At 37.5% G+C, this 12573-nt stretch overlaps 1 long non-coding RNA gene across 3 annotated transcripts; it reads left to right on the top strand.

Moving 5' to 3' along the window:
* The first annotated feature begins 1351 nt into the window (after nt 1-1351).
* LOC100854202 (uncharacterized) lies at nt 1352-10399 on the top strand. 3 transcript variants are annotated; one of them, XR_009467886.1, is made up of 7 exons: nt 1352-1540; nt 2562-2650; nt 2795-4473; nt 4840-7421; nt 8438-8504; nt 8867-8914; nt 9010-10399. It is a non-coding gene; the product is annotated as an uncharacterized LOC100854202 (long non-coding RNA). The 3 variants fall into 3 exon arrangements; XR_009467887.1 differs by having other exon boundaries at nt 2795-7421; nt 9069-10399; XR_002031910.2 differs by lacking the exon at nt 4840-7421.
* Nucleotides 10400-12573: the final 2174 nt, after the last annotated feature.

A 12573-nucleotide genomic window follows, 5' to 3' on the forward strand; every position in this document is an offset into this window, starting at 1 on the left:
TGGTCATTGTATAGGTAATGACGTATCTCCTGTTGATGCTAGGATGACAAAATTGTATTTAAAGCTCCTGTTACATATAATCGGATAACCTATCTCATAATTGGATGTGGTAATATAACGGTTTTAATTTAATTAAGAAGCATGCTATTTGTACATCGTAACGATGAAAGTGAGGTTTCAATTATTTTGGAATCATTCTTGATTTCATTTTCATTGTCACTTAAATTATCCAAACATGAGAATCGATAAGAAAATAAATAATATATTCATACCTACTTCTCATTCCCGTATCTCAAACATGCTCAAAGTATTATTTAAAATTTATGTTGTCATACTAATTGGGTGTTTGGCAAACCAACTTAAAGTGATTTAATAATTTAATTTAAATCATTAAGTAAATTAAAAATATTTGGTAAAATAATTTAATGATATGACTTAAAGTAAAAAAATAATTTTAAGTAATAAGTAAAACAATTAACTTATTTTTAATTTCATATCTTCATTTTATTTTTTTACCCTCATTTATCCTAGTTAACTTCACGATTTCCTTTGTTATTTTACAACTTCCACTATTACTCAAACTCTTTTGCCTTAATTATAATTTATGACGATAAATATGTCAATTTAATGATTTAGAATAATTTAAGTTAATTTCACCAAATAATCTTAATACATAAAGTAAGAATTAAATAATAAGTTTTAAATTAATAATTTAAGCATATTATTCATTTGATATATTTTTTGACTTTATATAAAAATTAAATAATTTATAAATATATAAATTTGTAATTAACTTTAATTATATTTGAAGGAATATTGTCCTTAGTTATTTCTAATTTACTTTTGAGGAACCAAATATAATTTTAGTGTGCTTTTTTTCCCTCTACTTTCAAGGGAAAAAAATATTAAGGGATTATTTACTCATTTTTTTAAATGAAAAAGAGGGCAGTTTAAAAAAAAATTATATTATTAAATGATTTAATATATATATATATATATATTTTGTAATAGAAAAAAATCTGTTTTTTTTGCTACATTTTTGTAATATTTTTCTTTTTTGCTTTCTTTTAAATTTTCTAAAAAATTTCTAAGTTTACAAGTTTAAAATATATATTACAAAAATTCGAGAAAAATATAAATAAAATAAAACAAAAAAGTGAAAAAATAGAAATAAATATTTTTTTTATGAATAAATAAAACATTGAAATATTATGGGGAATGATTTATTGACATTGTCCCGTTACCTAATTAAAAAAAAGTACAATTTCTATCCTAAACATTCCTTTTTTATTTAAATAATTTAATAAAACTCAATATGATTGTGGGCTTAACGGCATCCGAACTCGTTCAAGAAGGCAGCTCTCACGTGACGTCTTCAAAAGTGGGAGCATGCTCTTGCTCAAGAACACCGTTGGCTTCAAAAGTGGGGGAGTAGGCTGAGCTGCCAACATCAATCTGTAAAACCCATTCAAGAACGCAGTACTCAGCTCTCATTCTCAAGGATCTCGACGTCTTTCTCTCCCTAAAAGTTTCCCCACAGGTAAGTTGAAAACCGAGTTCTTAAGTTTTATTTTCACCCATTTTTCTTGTAAATGTACTCTGTTTTCTCAATGAATGAATTCTCGTTGAAAAAACCGATTATGAGTTCTTGAAAACCTTTTTTTTTATTGGTTCCTGGGATAAACAGATTATGACCATCAACAGAAAGACCCTTCAACTGAACTGGGTTTTTTTTTTCTCGGGTATGCTCCGTTGCTGTTCAGATGATCTAATGTTGATTTAATTTAGTTTAGTTAGTTTGGATGCCGAGAAAGGGTGAATCCCATCTCTGGACTGGTCCTAATGCAACCTTTTGGCCCTGTAAAATTTTATTTTCATTTTCTCTTCTTTTTCTTTGGTTTCTTGGAACCCAAACGGACCTTTTGGCCTCATTGGACAGGGGTTTTTGCAGAAATGGTTGGTACTTTTTTTCTTGATGTTGGTTTATCTTCTTGAGTTAACTACTAAAACGTGTTGGGCTAGGATGCACAGTGAAAAGGAAATTGACGATGAATTTTAATTTCTGGGGGTTTTTCTTTCAAGTTGATTTCTTCTCTTTGCATATGCATAAATTTCATTGTCTTTTCAATTGTAGAACCCATTGGTGCTTTTTTTTTTGGCTGTCCTTTGGCTGGCGGCTTCTTCATTTCTGCGAGGGGGAAATTTTGATTAGTGTGAAAAAGTATTGGATGTATATATTGTGTTTGTATATGTTTTCTACTCTGATAGTGATTGATGATGCAAGTTAGAAAATCTCTGTGTGGTGTTCTTCGTTTCTTTTTGGATGAGCTGATTGTGTGTTGTTCTTCATTTTGTTTAGGATGAACTGATTTCAAAACTGTGTGGTTTACAGTGTTTCTCAATTTCCATACCCTATATTTGGCTCTTGGAAAATTTGAGGGAAAATGCAAGGAAAAGAAAATATTTAAATAATAAAGAAAAAGAAAAATATAGAATTAAAGTTTATAAATTATTTTTACATCCTTCTTCAAACTCATTACACTTATTTTTCTTCTTTACAGAGATTAAACTATATGAATGAGGCCTACATAACTTCTTGGGCAGCCATAGTGGATCCACCAAAAATGGATGAAAGCCCAAAAGCGATCAGGTTCTATATTGTATCAAAAATAAAAATGACTGATTAATGGCCTGATAATCAGAATAAAGCTAGTTTAAGTAATTAAGTGGGGCCATTGGATCCTGACCATAGATTAAGATTTCAAAATAATTCCCTCCTTTTTACTTTCTACAGTAGCAGCTTTTCAAGACTTGTATGAGGAACTGAATCACCCACCACAGTTGGAGAAGTAGAGATCAGATGTTGGGGATCCATGTGATGAATCATGGAAGGGAGTCATGTTTTAGGTGAATTATCATTTTCATGTAATGCAACATAGGTCCTCTTTAACTATGTGCACAATTTGGATGATACGTGATGGACATCTTGGAGGCCAGCTCCATAATCTCTATAATTTGAAGCAACTATATGAGTTATATCGATTTAGATTTAGGTTTATGTAAAATTATGTGAGTTTTATTCACTAATTGTTTTTTCAATTTATGCTTTCTATTAGGGATGTAAGCTCCAATGACAGTCAGGGTGAAATTCCTTACAGGTTACCCCTAGTGCCACTGATATATGAGATGCTTGATTATTAGTTTCTATTAGCATTCTTAATGATTTATTTAATTTTATCTATGGTTTCATTTTCTATAAATGCAGAAATTTGGCATGCTAGAAATTGAGTCAAAATACTTCTTAGTCTCACACTTTAATGAAAAATCTTCAATTGTTTGTCCTGGTATTGCCTATTTGACTGGTTACTATAGTTGGTTTAGTTTAATGATTCAAAAATGGAAATTTCATTCTTCCAGGGATTTGAGCCTCAATTCATTATTTGAACTCATTGGCAACGTGTTTGCGGGCTTACAAAAACTAAAAGAAATGTATAATTACCAGCCTGTATGACTTGAAAGGAAGCAAGACAGTTATACTATTGGTATTACATGGTGGTAGTGGTTTTTTTTTTTGAAGCTTATGACACAATGATAAGCCCTCTTTGTATTGATGTTGTGTGTGTTAATGTTCTATCATTGGAGTGGAAACTAGTTGGCAGTTGCATGAATTATTTTATACTCATTTAGAAATCATAATGTTTATATATTATCTAGCCTCTTCTGTTGGTATCTTCTATCAGCCAAATTTCTAAGCCTTGAAAATCATATTTGGATCTGTTGTCATAGGGATCTATCATCAAGCTACTTTACTGAGTCTATATATGATCTTCTCGTCTGATCTCCCACTTGTAGGTTCCTTCATAGCAGTCTTTCTCATAACCCGTTTTATGTGTTTTTCTGATTATAAGACACGTTTTTTCTTGCCAAGAACATCCAAAGCAACCATTTTAGTGGCATTATCCCTAGTTGGGACCACTTGTGGGACACGTGGCAGTAGACCCTCCATTCTGTTGGTAGATTTCAGAGAAAGACAGAGAAAACCCAGAGAGCAGGAGGCTCCTTTGGCAGTGTGGGTGTTGGTTAGAGCAGAGAGAGCAGGTTGGGGGAACTGTTAGAGAGAGAGTGTGTGGGACAGTTGGAGAGGAGGAGAGAAACTAGCAGAGGGATTTTTGTGATCATGACGGAAAAACCAGCAGAGGAAATCCGGAGCAAATAAAAACAAGCTGTGGGGGGTGGGTGTGTTTCTAAGGTTTTTGAGAGAGAACAGGGGAGAGGCTTGGAAAAATGTTTTGAGAGCTGAAGTTGTGAGCAGGAGAGGGTGAAGTCTTGGTGGAGTTTTTCTAAGTGGTCTGAGAGAGGGAATTTTAAAGAGAGTGACAGGGGTATCCATTTCAGAGGGGAAGCTACGGTTTTGTTGGTCCTAGAGGAAGAGAGAGCGTTGGAAGCTGAGCAAGCTTTGCTTGAGAGGCTCAGGTATGCCCATTATGGATTTCATTCTCGTCATCATCTGTTTTTGCTGATTTTGAGCATTGTTTGCTGATTGGGTGTGAATATTGGATGTACGGACATTGCTTGTTGCTTTCTAAGTTGTTGATAGACTAGATCTTTCCGTATTCATATACTGCATCTTTGGTTTTCTTTGAGATTTATCTTCAATATGATTCAGCTTCACTGTGTATGGTATGAGAATCATGCTTCTGCCCCCTGTCTCTTTCACCTGCTTTTGGCCCTTTGATTAAAACATGAAAATGGACCTCATTCAATAGTTTGCTTGCTTGCTTGGCTCCTCTTGGGTCTCACCTGTTTTCTGTTTGTGTTTTTCTCTCTCTGTTAATGGAGGCCATGGGGTCAGAATTTAAAATCCATTGGGTTTGGGGAGATTGCGAGAGAAGGGTGGGGTGAGTTTCATTCACCACCTGATGCTTTCAAAGTAGATTGTGAAGGCAGTGAGGTCCGGGTTCAGACTGAGACTACCTTTGCTAGAGATCTGTCAGATGGATATCCCAAGTTTGTTAAAGCTGAAGGAGCTTTGGGATTGTACAAATGTCTTGTTCCTTTTTGGGGATGTCAGATTCCATATGCATTGATCAAATTTGCTTCTTTTGGGATCATTATTGAGTACAAGGATGCCATTCCTACTCTGAAGGATCAGTGCAATAGAAGTCTGCAGCTTGGTGTAAGCTTTGCTGATAGATATGGCTGGTGTTTTCTGCTCTATTGTTTCTCATTCAGCTGATAATCTTGTGTCCTTCCTCAACAATCCTAAGGGAGTTGTGTCATCCCTTCAGCTTTGACTGTGCTAGTGCTATGACTGAGCAACTCCAGACAGCAAGGTGGGTACAAAGAAGGTTAAAAAATGCTGTGGAAACTGTTCAGAGGATTAAGAGAATGGAGCTAAGCAAAATACTTCCTTAAGGGGAAATTCAGACTTCTTAAACCAATGAACGTGCCTATTTGGACTGCCAATCCATTTATTATTATTTTTTTATTCTCTCCACTCCCTACATCTTCTCTGAAACCTTATAAACCCTAACTCTCTCAACCAAAGGGGTTTTCAGAGCTCAATCTTCTCCATTAATGGATGAACTGGAACAACTAGAAACTCACTCTTGTCACAAGGAAGCCATGCTTTGGCCTCCCAGCAACTTGCCCTTCTTGCTTGCCCGTTTACATCTACCTCAGATTCGCCCAAGTTCCCTTTGATCTGAGTTTCAATTTCATTCATCCTGATTCTGATCAGATTCCTTGCATTGAGTCTGGTGCTTATGCGGCCTATAACAATAAGAAGAGTGGCAAACTTCTGAAGGGTATTCTGCATATTTATCTAAGTGGCCTGTGGATCAGAAGTTGCATTCAGATTTAGCATATGGTCTCTCAAGTAAGTTTGACATACAGGAAGCCGATTGTGTGGATTTACTGAATTCTTTGGAGCCTGGACATGCATATCCTGACGGGCAGAAAGGTCATCCTTTGCGAAATGGATTTCAAATACAGCTTTTAAATTTGGAACATGGATTCTATCAGAAATCAGATGCAGAAAGAATATCCTTGATAGGACCTAGTTCAGGACACTCCCTCCAATCACTCGGCTGTGACATGTGAATGATAAATGCCCTGAAGACACCATACCCATCAGAAGAACAAAGCAGGATAATATTTGTAGTGTATGTTCAGTGAAAAGATATGGAAGGAAGAGGCACGAGATCATTTCCTGCCAAGGTCTGCAGATCCAGACCTCAATCAATGAGAGTGGCCATCAGCATGGAGTTGTTTATGTTGAAGGAGATAAAAACTATGGAGTTAAAGCCACCATTAATGTTTGGGAACCCAAAATACAACAGCCAAATGAGTTCAGTCTGTCTCAGCTTTGGATATTGAGAGACTCCTTTGGTGAAGACCTTAACAGCATTGAAGCTGATTGGCAGGTCAGTTCAGATCTACATGGTCACAACAATACAAGGCTATTCACTCATTGGACTAGTGATGCATGTCTGGCCACAACATGCTACAGTCTTCTCTGCTCGGGCTTTATTCCAATCGACAGTGAAGTAGCAATGGGCAAGATGGTACTTCTATGATGAAAGTTGAGGTAAAGGTGCAGGCTCCAAAGCTCCGCCATATGCATCTCAACTGTTTTGAAGCTGGTATACCCCAGAATGGTTAGACTCGTGAGCATACTTTGCTTGCCTTCACCCTTGGTGTCAAGGAAATAATAGGTTGTTGCAATGAGATGTATGCAACAACACCAAAGTATTCTAAAGCCAAGATGTTTACAAGATTGGTGGTATTGGCACTGTTCATGTTGGTTGTGTTGAAACAGGCATCCTTAAACTTGGTATGATTGTCACCTTTAGACCAAATGGAGCGCTACTGTGAAGCCCTTGTCCAGGAGCCTGAGGAAAACCAGAAGCAGATGCTGGAAGAATTGCAGAATCTTAGAATTGAGCACTCTACTTGCGTGTACGCAATTTCATCCACGAAGGCCCAAATGGAGACAATGAATCAAGACATGAATGAGCAGATCTTAAGATTTGCTGAGGATGGACATGACTTGGATTCCCTTAATCAGGAGCTTGAAATAAGGGCTATTACCTCTGAAGCAACACTTAAAAAGGCACACAGTCACTCATTATTAAGGATGAGTGCTGCTTGTGCCACTTGGCCATTGGTGGTATGCAGAGAGTTGCTGTTACTGCTAAAACTCCTCTTAGAATTAAATCTAAAGAAGTTTCTGAGATAAACTATAATACATCTATGCAAGATAGGGGAAATTCTACACCTACCTCAAGTACTGCTGATGGTCAGAAAAACGCCAAGTCAAAGGAAGGGCCAGACTGGAATCCAGACTTAAAATTCAGGAGTATAGGCAACCTACTAGGTTGTCCCTGCAGGCTTTAACCACCCCAACTGCGCTGTATCAAGTAAGACTGTTATTAACTGACCAAGAATCAAAGTTTGGAGTTGAAAATATGTTTAGAAATCAAATTGCAGGCAGGTACTAAATGTTTGGGATTGAATTCTTTGTGTCTGATTTCATTCTTCTTGAATTATGTTAGAGAATCTTGTTGTTGTGGGTGTTGCAATTGGGAATCGAATTGCTTGGATTTGATTTGACTGTTCTGGATTCGTGTGGATTAATCTTGGTCTGATGAGTGTTGCGATAAAGAATTGAGGTTTATGAATATTAATCTTGATATGTTTTGGCTGTTGCAATTGGGATTGAATTCTTTGTGTTTGACTCGATTCATCTTGATTTATGTTAGAGAATCTTGCTGTTGTGGGTGTTGCAATTGAGAATTGAATTGCTTGGATTTGATTTGTTTGCATTTTGATTTGATTATGCTACTAAATCTTTATTACTGGAAGAATTATACTTTCATATAAGACTGCTTTTGGTTCAATTCCACGCCAATTATACGTTATAATCAGGAAAACAGTTTCCCTAAGTTTGCTTTTTTAAGTTTATATCAAGGAACTCCTGATTTTAGGTTGTTATAACTCCAACTCTGTGAAGCTCAAGTACTCGTATAGTCAACCTAGGTGCAGATGCATTCAGAGCAATCCGTTTCAGATTACGATCACAGTGAATGCGGTAATGGATTAAAGCCTCAATGTCCATTTAAGATACCCCAGTACCACACTCTCCTCCTCTTCCACCAGACCATCTTAAAGCTTCAGAATTTCCTCCCTCAACATATTAGGCCAGACAACATGACCTAACCTTTATTGATCTTTCCTTCCTCTTTATGTATCCTTGGACTCTCTTGCTGAGCATATATCATAACCCAATCCAAGTCATCACATGGTTCAAATAAATCTCTCCTCATCATCTTGCTTCAACCTCAATTCTTCCTCCAATTATAATTTCATTTTCTTTATTTCTTCACCATTAAAATTAAAATTACACTAATGATCAAGATTACTTCTTTCATGGCAGCACTGAGAAGCCTATGGAGATTGATCATCACTTGTATGAATTTGGGTTGGTGGAATACCATGTCCAGGTAAAACCTTTGGCAAGTTTCTCACATACTTTAAATACTACACTTTAAATAAGTTTTCCATTTTTTCCCCCGATCTTGATTGACCATTCACTAAACAGATTAATCAACTGCTCCATCATGTATCATGTATCATTTTTCATGGAAAAGTTACAAATTCAAAACCATGAGATAATCTAGACTCAGGAATTACTCAGTTTTGGGAATAAGGTGCATCCTAGGGCAAAAATAGTTTATCATCTTAGAACCATATCAAAATATTGACAAATAGTTTCAGAATTTATGACATTTCTGTGTTTAACAGTCTTCGAGTGAAGTAAGCGTTTTCTTGATTTCTCTTTGCTGATTGCGTTCATGTTGTCCAGCTTTGCTACTGACGCTTTTTAGGATAGTACAACTTCTGAAGCTCACAGGTATGAATGGTTTATGGTTCTTTGTTTATTTTGGTTGGTGTGTTATGAAAATGATATGAAATTGTCTCTGATTCTTGTTTTTCCTTGTTGATTAGTTTTTGGAATTATGTTGTCGTGATGATAAAGAGGTTCTAACCACCTAGGTTGTCGACAGCGTCCTGAACTTGGCGCAGGGGTTGCTCCACCTCGGCATCTGTTCCGGAGATGTCCTCGCCATTTCTGTTCTCAACAGGTGCATCCTGCTAACCTACACCTTTGGTGGTGGTGATCATGTACTGTGGGGGCTCTTTTTAGAGCCCAAGTTAGCAGGACCACTACAAGAATAATTGGAAAATGGGGATTCAGCACCAAGCCTAAGGCAAATGAGGATTCAGAACCAACCGAAGGTTACCGGTTATCTCTTGTCTCACGCTCATCATTCATATTCTGCATTTATTTTTTATTATTTTGAATTCTTGAATTTTCTTTTTAAGAGATATTCATCGGAGATGAGAGAATTTTCTAGCTCTGTTTTCCTCCTATGGTCACAACTACTTAGAGAAAATTCATTGTTTAATGATTATAACAAATTGGGCCAAATTGTATATTTTTAATTTTATACATTTTGTTATAAATGTTGTTGCTTGATTTATTCCAAATTTAAAACTGAAAATAAGAAATTAGCCGAACTTCCTGATTTTCTTTAATTTCCTCCTCCCCCCCCAAAGAAAAGCTCCAATTTTAGCTTCATGTATAAGAGAAATTATTAAAATCATGAGCCTTTTCCCATATCATAAGTAAGGATTGCATTTCTTTTCTTGTTGATGCTACCTGCTACTAGCTCTTTTGACAATCCATGAAATAGAGCTAGGTTCATACTCTGTTTCTGTGTTTTTCCTCCTCTGTTTATTGCTCTATTTCTTGTTGATGGTGGGGTGATGTCATCAATGGCCAAGTTGCTGGGATTGGAGAAGTGAGGTTGTGGAGGGAAATTAACTCAATGGAGGATTTCTGTGATTGTATCTGTGCTTCAATCTATTGGTTCAAAATGGTGGCCACGGAATTGCATTGGAGTTTTGTGTTCGGGTTTGCTTTGCCATCTGGGTCTGATAAGATATATACTGGTAGTGAAGATGAGAATGAGGATTTGAGACATCTCCTCTTTTCCTAGAAGTCTTAGTGACTGCAGAAATGGGTACTATGTTCCCTGAGAATGGCAGATGAAGGTGATCTTGTCCCATTTGGACCTGGAAACTGTAAATTTTGTAACCTTCAGGGAAGACTAGGGGAAGCTCCTAGATCTGGTCTCTAGGATGCTGTGTATGTGAAATGACTGCTCACAAACCTGCATTTAAAGCCTTCGATATGCAAGCTTTGATAAGCAAAATGAACAAGTCTATAGTGGCTCCATTTCCAACCATGTATGCTGGTGCATTCTTCTTGGCCCAGAGTGGGAATGTGTCTACTTTCCTCAAGATCCCAGCATTATAACTCCTGAAAGTGTGCTCTCTCTGCTACGGCGCATCCAGCTTTTAGTGAAAGATGGTTATACTTCGATCGATGTTTTCTGGAAAAAAAGTTTCTTAAAGTTGGTTAAAAACCAATATTGGGGTATAGGCCTCCATGCCAAAGTTTGTTGTTTGGTTCTGAGTGGTTCTTTCTTATAGAGAAGACAATGGTGCAGACGAGTAGAACAAGCTTCAACCCACAGTGTACTAAAGGTCCTCTATCCTGAACTTGAAGAAAACATCTGCACTATTACTCTTTCTGGAGGAACTGGGTTCACAACCTTGGCCATAATCAAGCATGCAGATGCCAAGGATGTCACCCTCTTTTGACCAATGTCCATTTCAGCTTGCGAAAGCAAAGGGAACTTTGATGAAAATGGTAGCTGCAGTTGCCTCCTTGGTGCTGGGTATAAAGACAGAAGGTATTAAAGAAGGATGACATTATGGAAGGAGGTCTGACCATGTATATGGAGGTGGGCACAAAACACTAGAGGAATTGCTGGAAGCATCACTTGGTGCCGCAGCATTCCTTCAGGTGGCTTGTTGGGTGGTCACAGGGGAGAGTCAAATTGGGGGTGTGCATGCTAGGCAACGTCCAAGTCACGATTTGATGTCCAAGTAGAAAATCATCTAGTTGTAACTTCGGAGGAATTTTCTGCGCATTATTTGCACATGAGGATCGCCACAAATAAGTAGGTACAGCTGAGCAATAGGGCATCAGACCGAAGGAGAAATGTCACTTCTGTGTCTTATTAGGTGAGAGTATTTCATCTGATGTGATGGGCAGTACTGGAAGAGGTCTCACCGAGTTCTTTGGTGTCCCAATTTAAAAGATAGATATTATAACTGCTGCCATGAGACCAGCATTAGGCATAGAAAGAGGATTCTGCATTGCAAGCACTCGAGTCATTGATCATCCACATCGGAGCAGTTCTGGATGTGTCTTCTTTGCTTCCTTGTCCCCTTTCTCGTGGGTACTGCAATTACTACTATCAATGTCCTGGAGGAAAATCCTGATCTGACTATGAAGCTGGCGGAAAATATTCCTATGTTATGGCAAGAATTGTTGGATTTCCAAGGCCTTTCAGTAGCAAGCCCTCTCTCATCAGCCATAGTATTTCTCAGAACAGAGAATTCAACAGGTTCCTTAGAGAATGACTCGTACCAAATTGAAGATATTGCGGATCGCAGGCTAAATGAAGGCTCTGTGTTTGTTGTTGTTTCCAATAGATCCGCGCTTGATGAATGTCGTCTTCCTGTCGGAATCAAACTATTTGTTTCTGCTACAAACCTCCGGTCTAATCACCTTGCTCTTCATGTTGACGGTGACAGTTCTTCTTGCACAATTTGCGTTGCCTCTGGATGCTTCATTTACAGAGTTCAGGTATGAATGGAAGATTCTTTGGTCAGCAAATGAAATTGGTCCTTGAAAAACTTGGTGACCCAGATGCTGATATAAAAAATGCCTTTGTTAGGCTGCTTACCCCATAGTCATCTTGTTCCCTTCTAGGCAGCTGGTTGCTGAAAATGGTCCTGTTGACAGAAAAATTGATGAGAAATAAAAAATCAAATGAAAGAACAAAGCCTGATAATTAAAGGCATCACTCACTTCTCCTACAGCTGCATGCAACTCGGTTTGGCTGTGAACCACATTACATATATGACTTTGGGTTATAAGCATGTGACACTCGGCCAAGCACAGTTTCTGATCCCATGAAAGTATTCATTTTCTCAGGAAGGCTTGATAATCCCTGCATGTTGTTTTACTCTCTAAAGGCATTGAGAGATGCAATAGCTTCTGAAAGTATTTTTGAAGATGAAACTGGTGTTAGAACGGTCGCATTGTTTGATCATGAGGAGATTGGATCCGATTTAGCATGAGCTTGCTCTTCCGTCATGTTGGATGCATTATTACGAATCACTAACTCCTCCATCTCTGATTATAAGCTGCTTCAAATAGCAATTCAGAGGAGGTTCCTCGTATCTGTTGACATGGCACATGCCCTGCACCCTAATTACATGGACAATCATGAACTCTTGGTTGGATTCAAGAGCACTCATTGAGTTTAGTGTTTGACAAAGAATGCATTGGATCAAATGGACTGGGTTGAAAAGATAATTGAAGCAATAGCTACTTTTGTTGAGTTCCCTTACAACCTTGAAGACCATGCA

Source organism: Vitis vinifera, chromosome 15 (assembly GCF_030704535.1).
Source record: "Vitis vinifera cultivar Pinot Noir 40024 chromosome 15, ASM3070453v1".
Lineage (NCBI taxonomy): Eukaryota > Viridiplantae > Streptophyta > Magnoliopsida > Vitales > Vitaceae > Vitis > Vitis vinifera.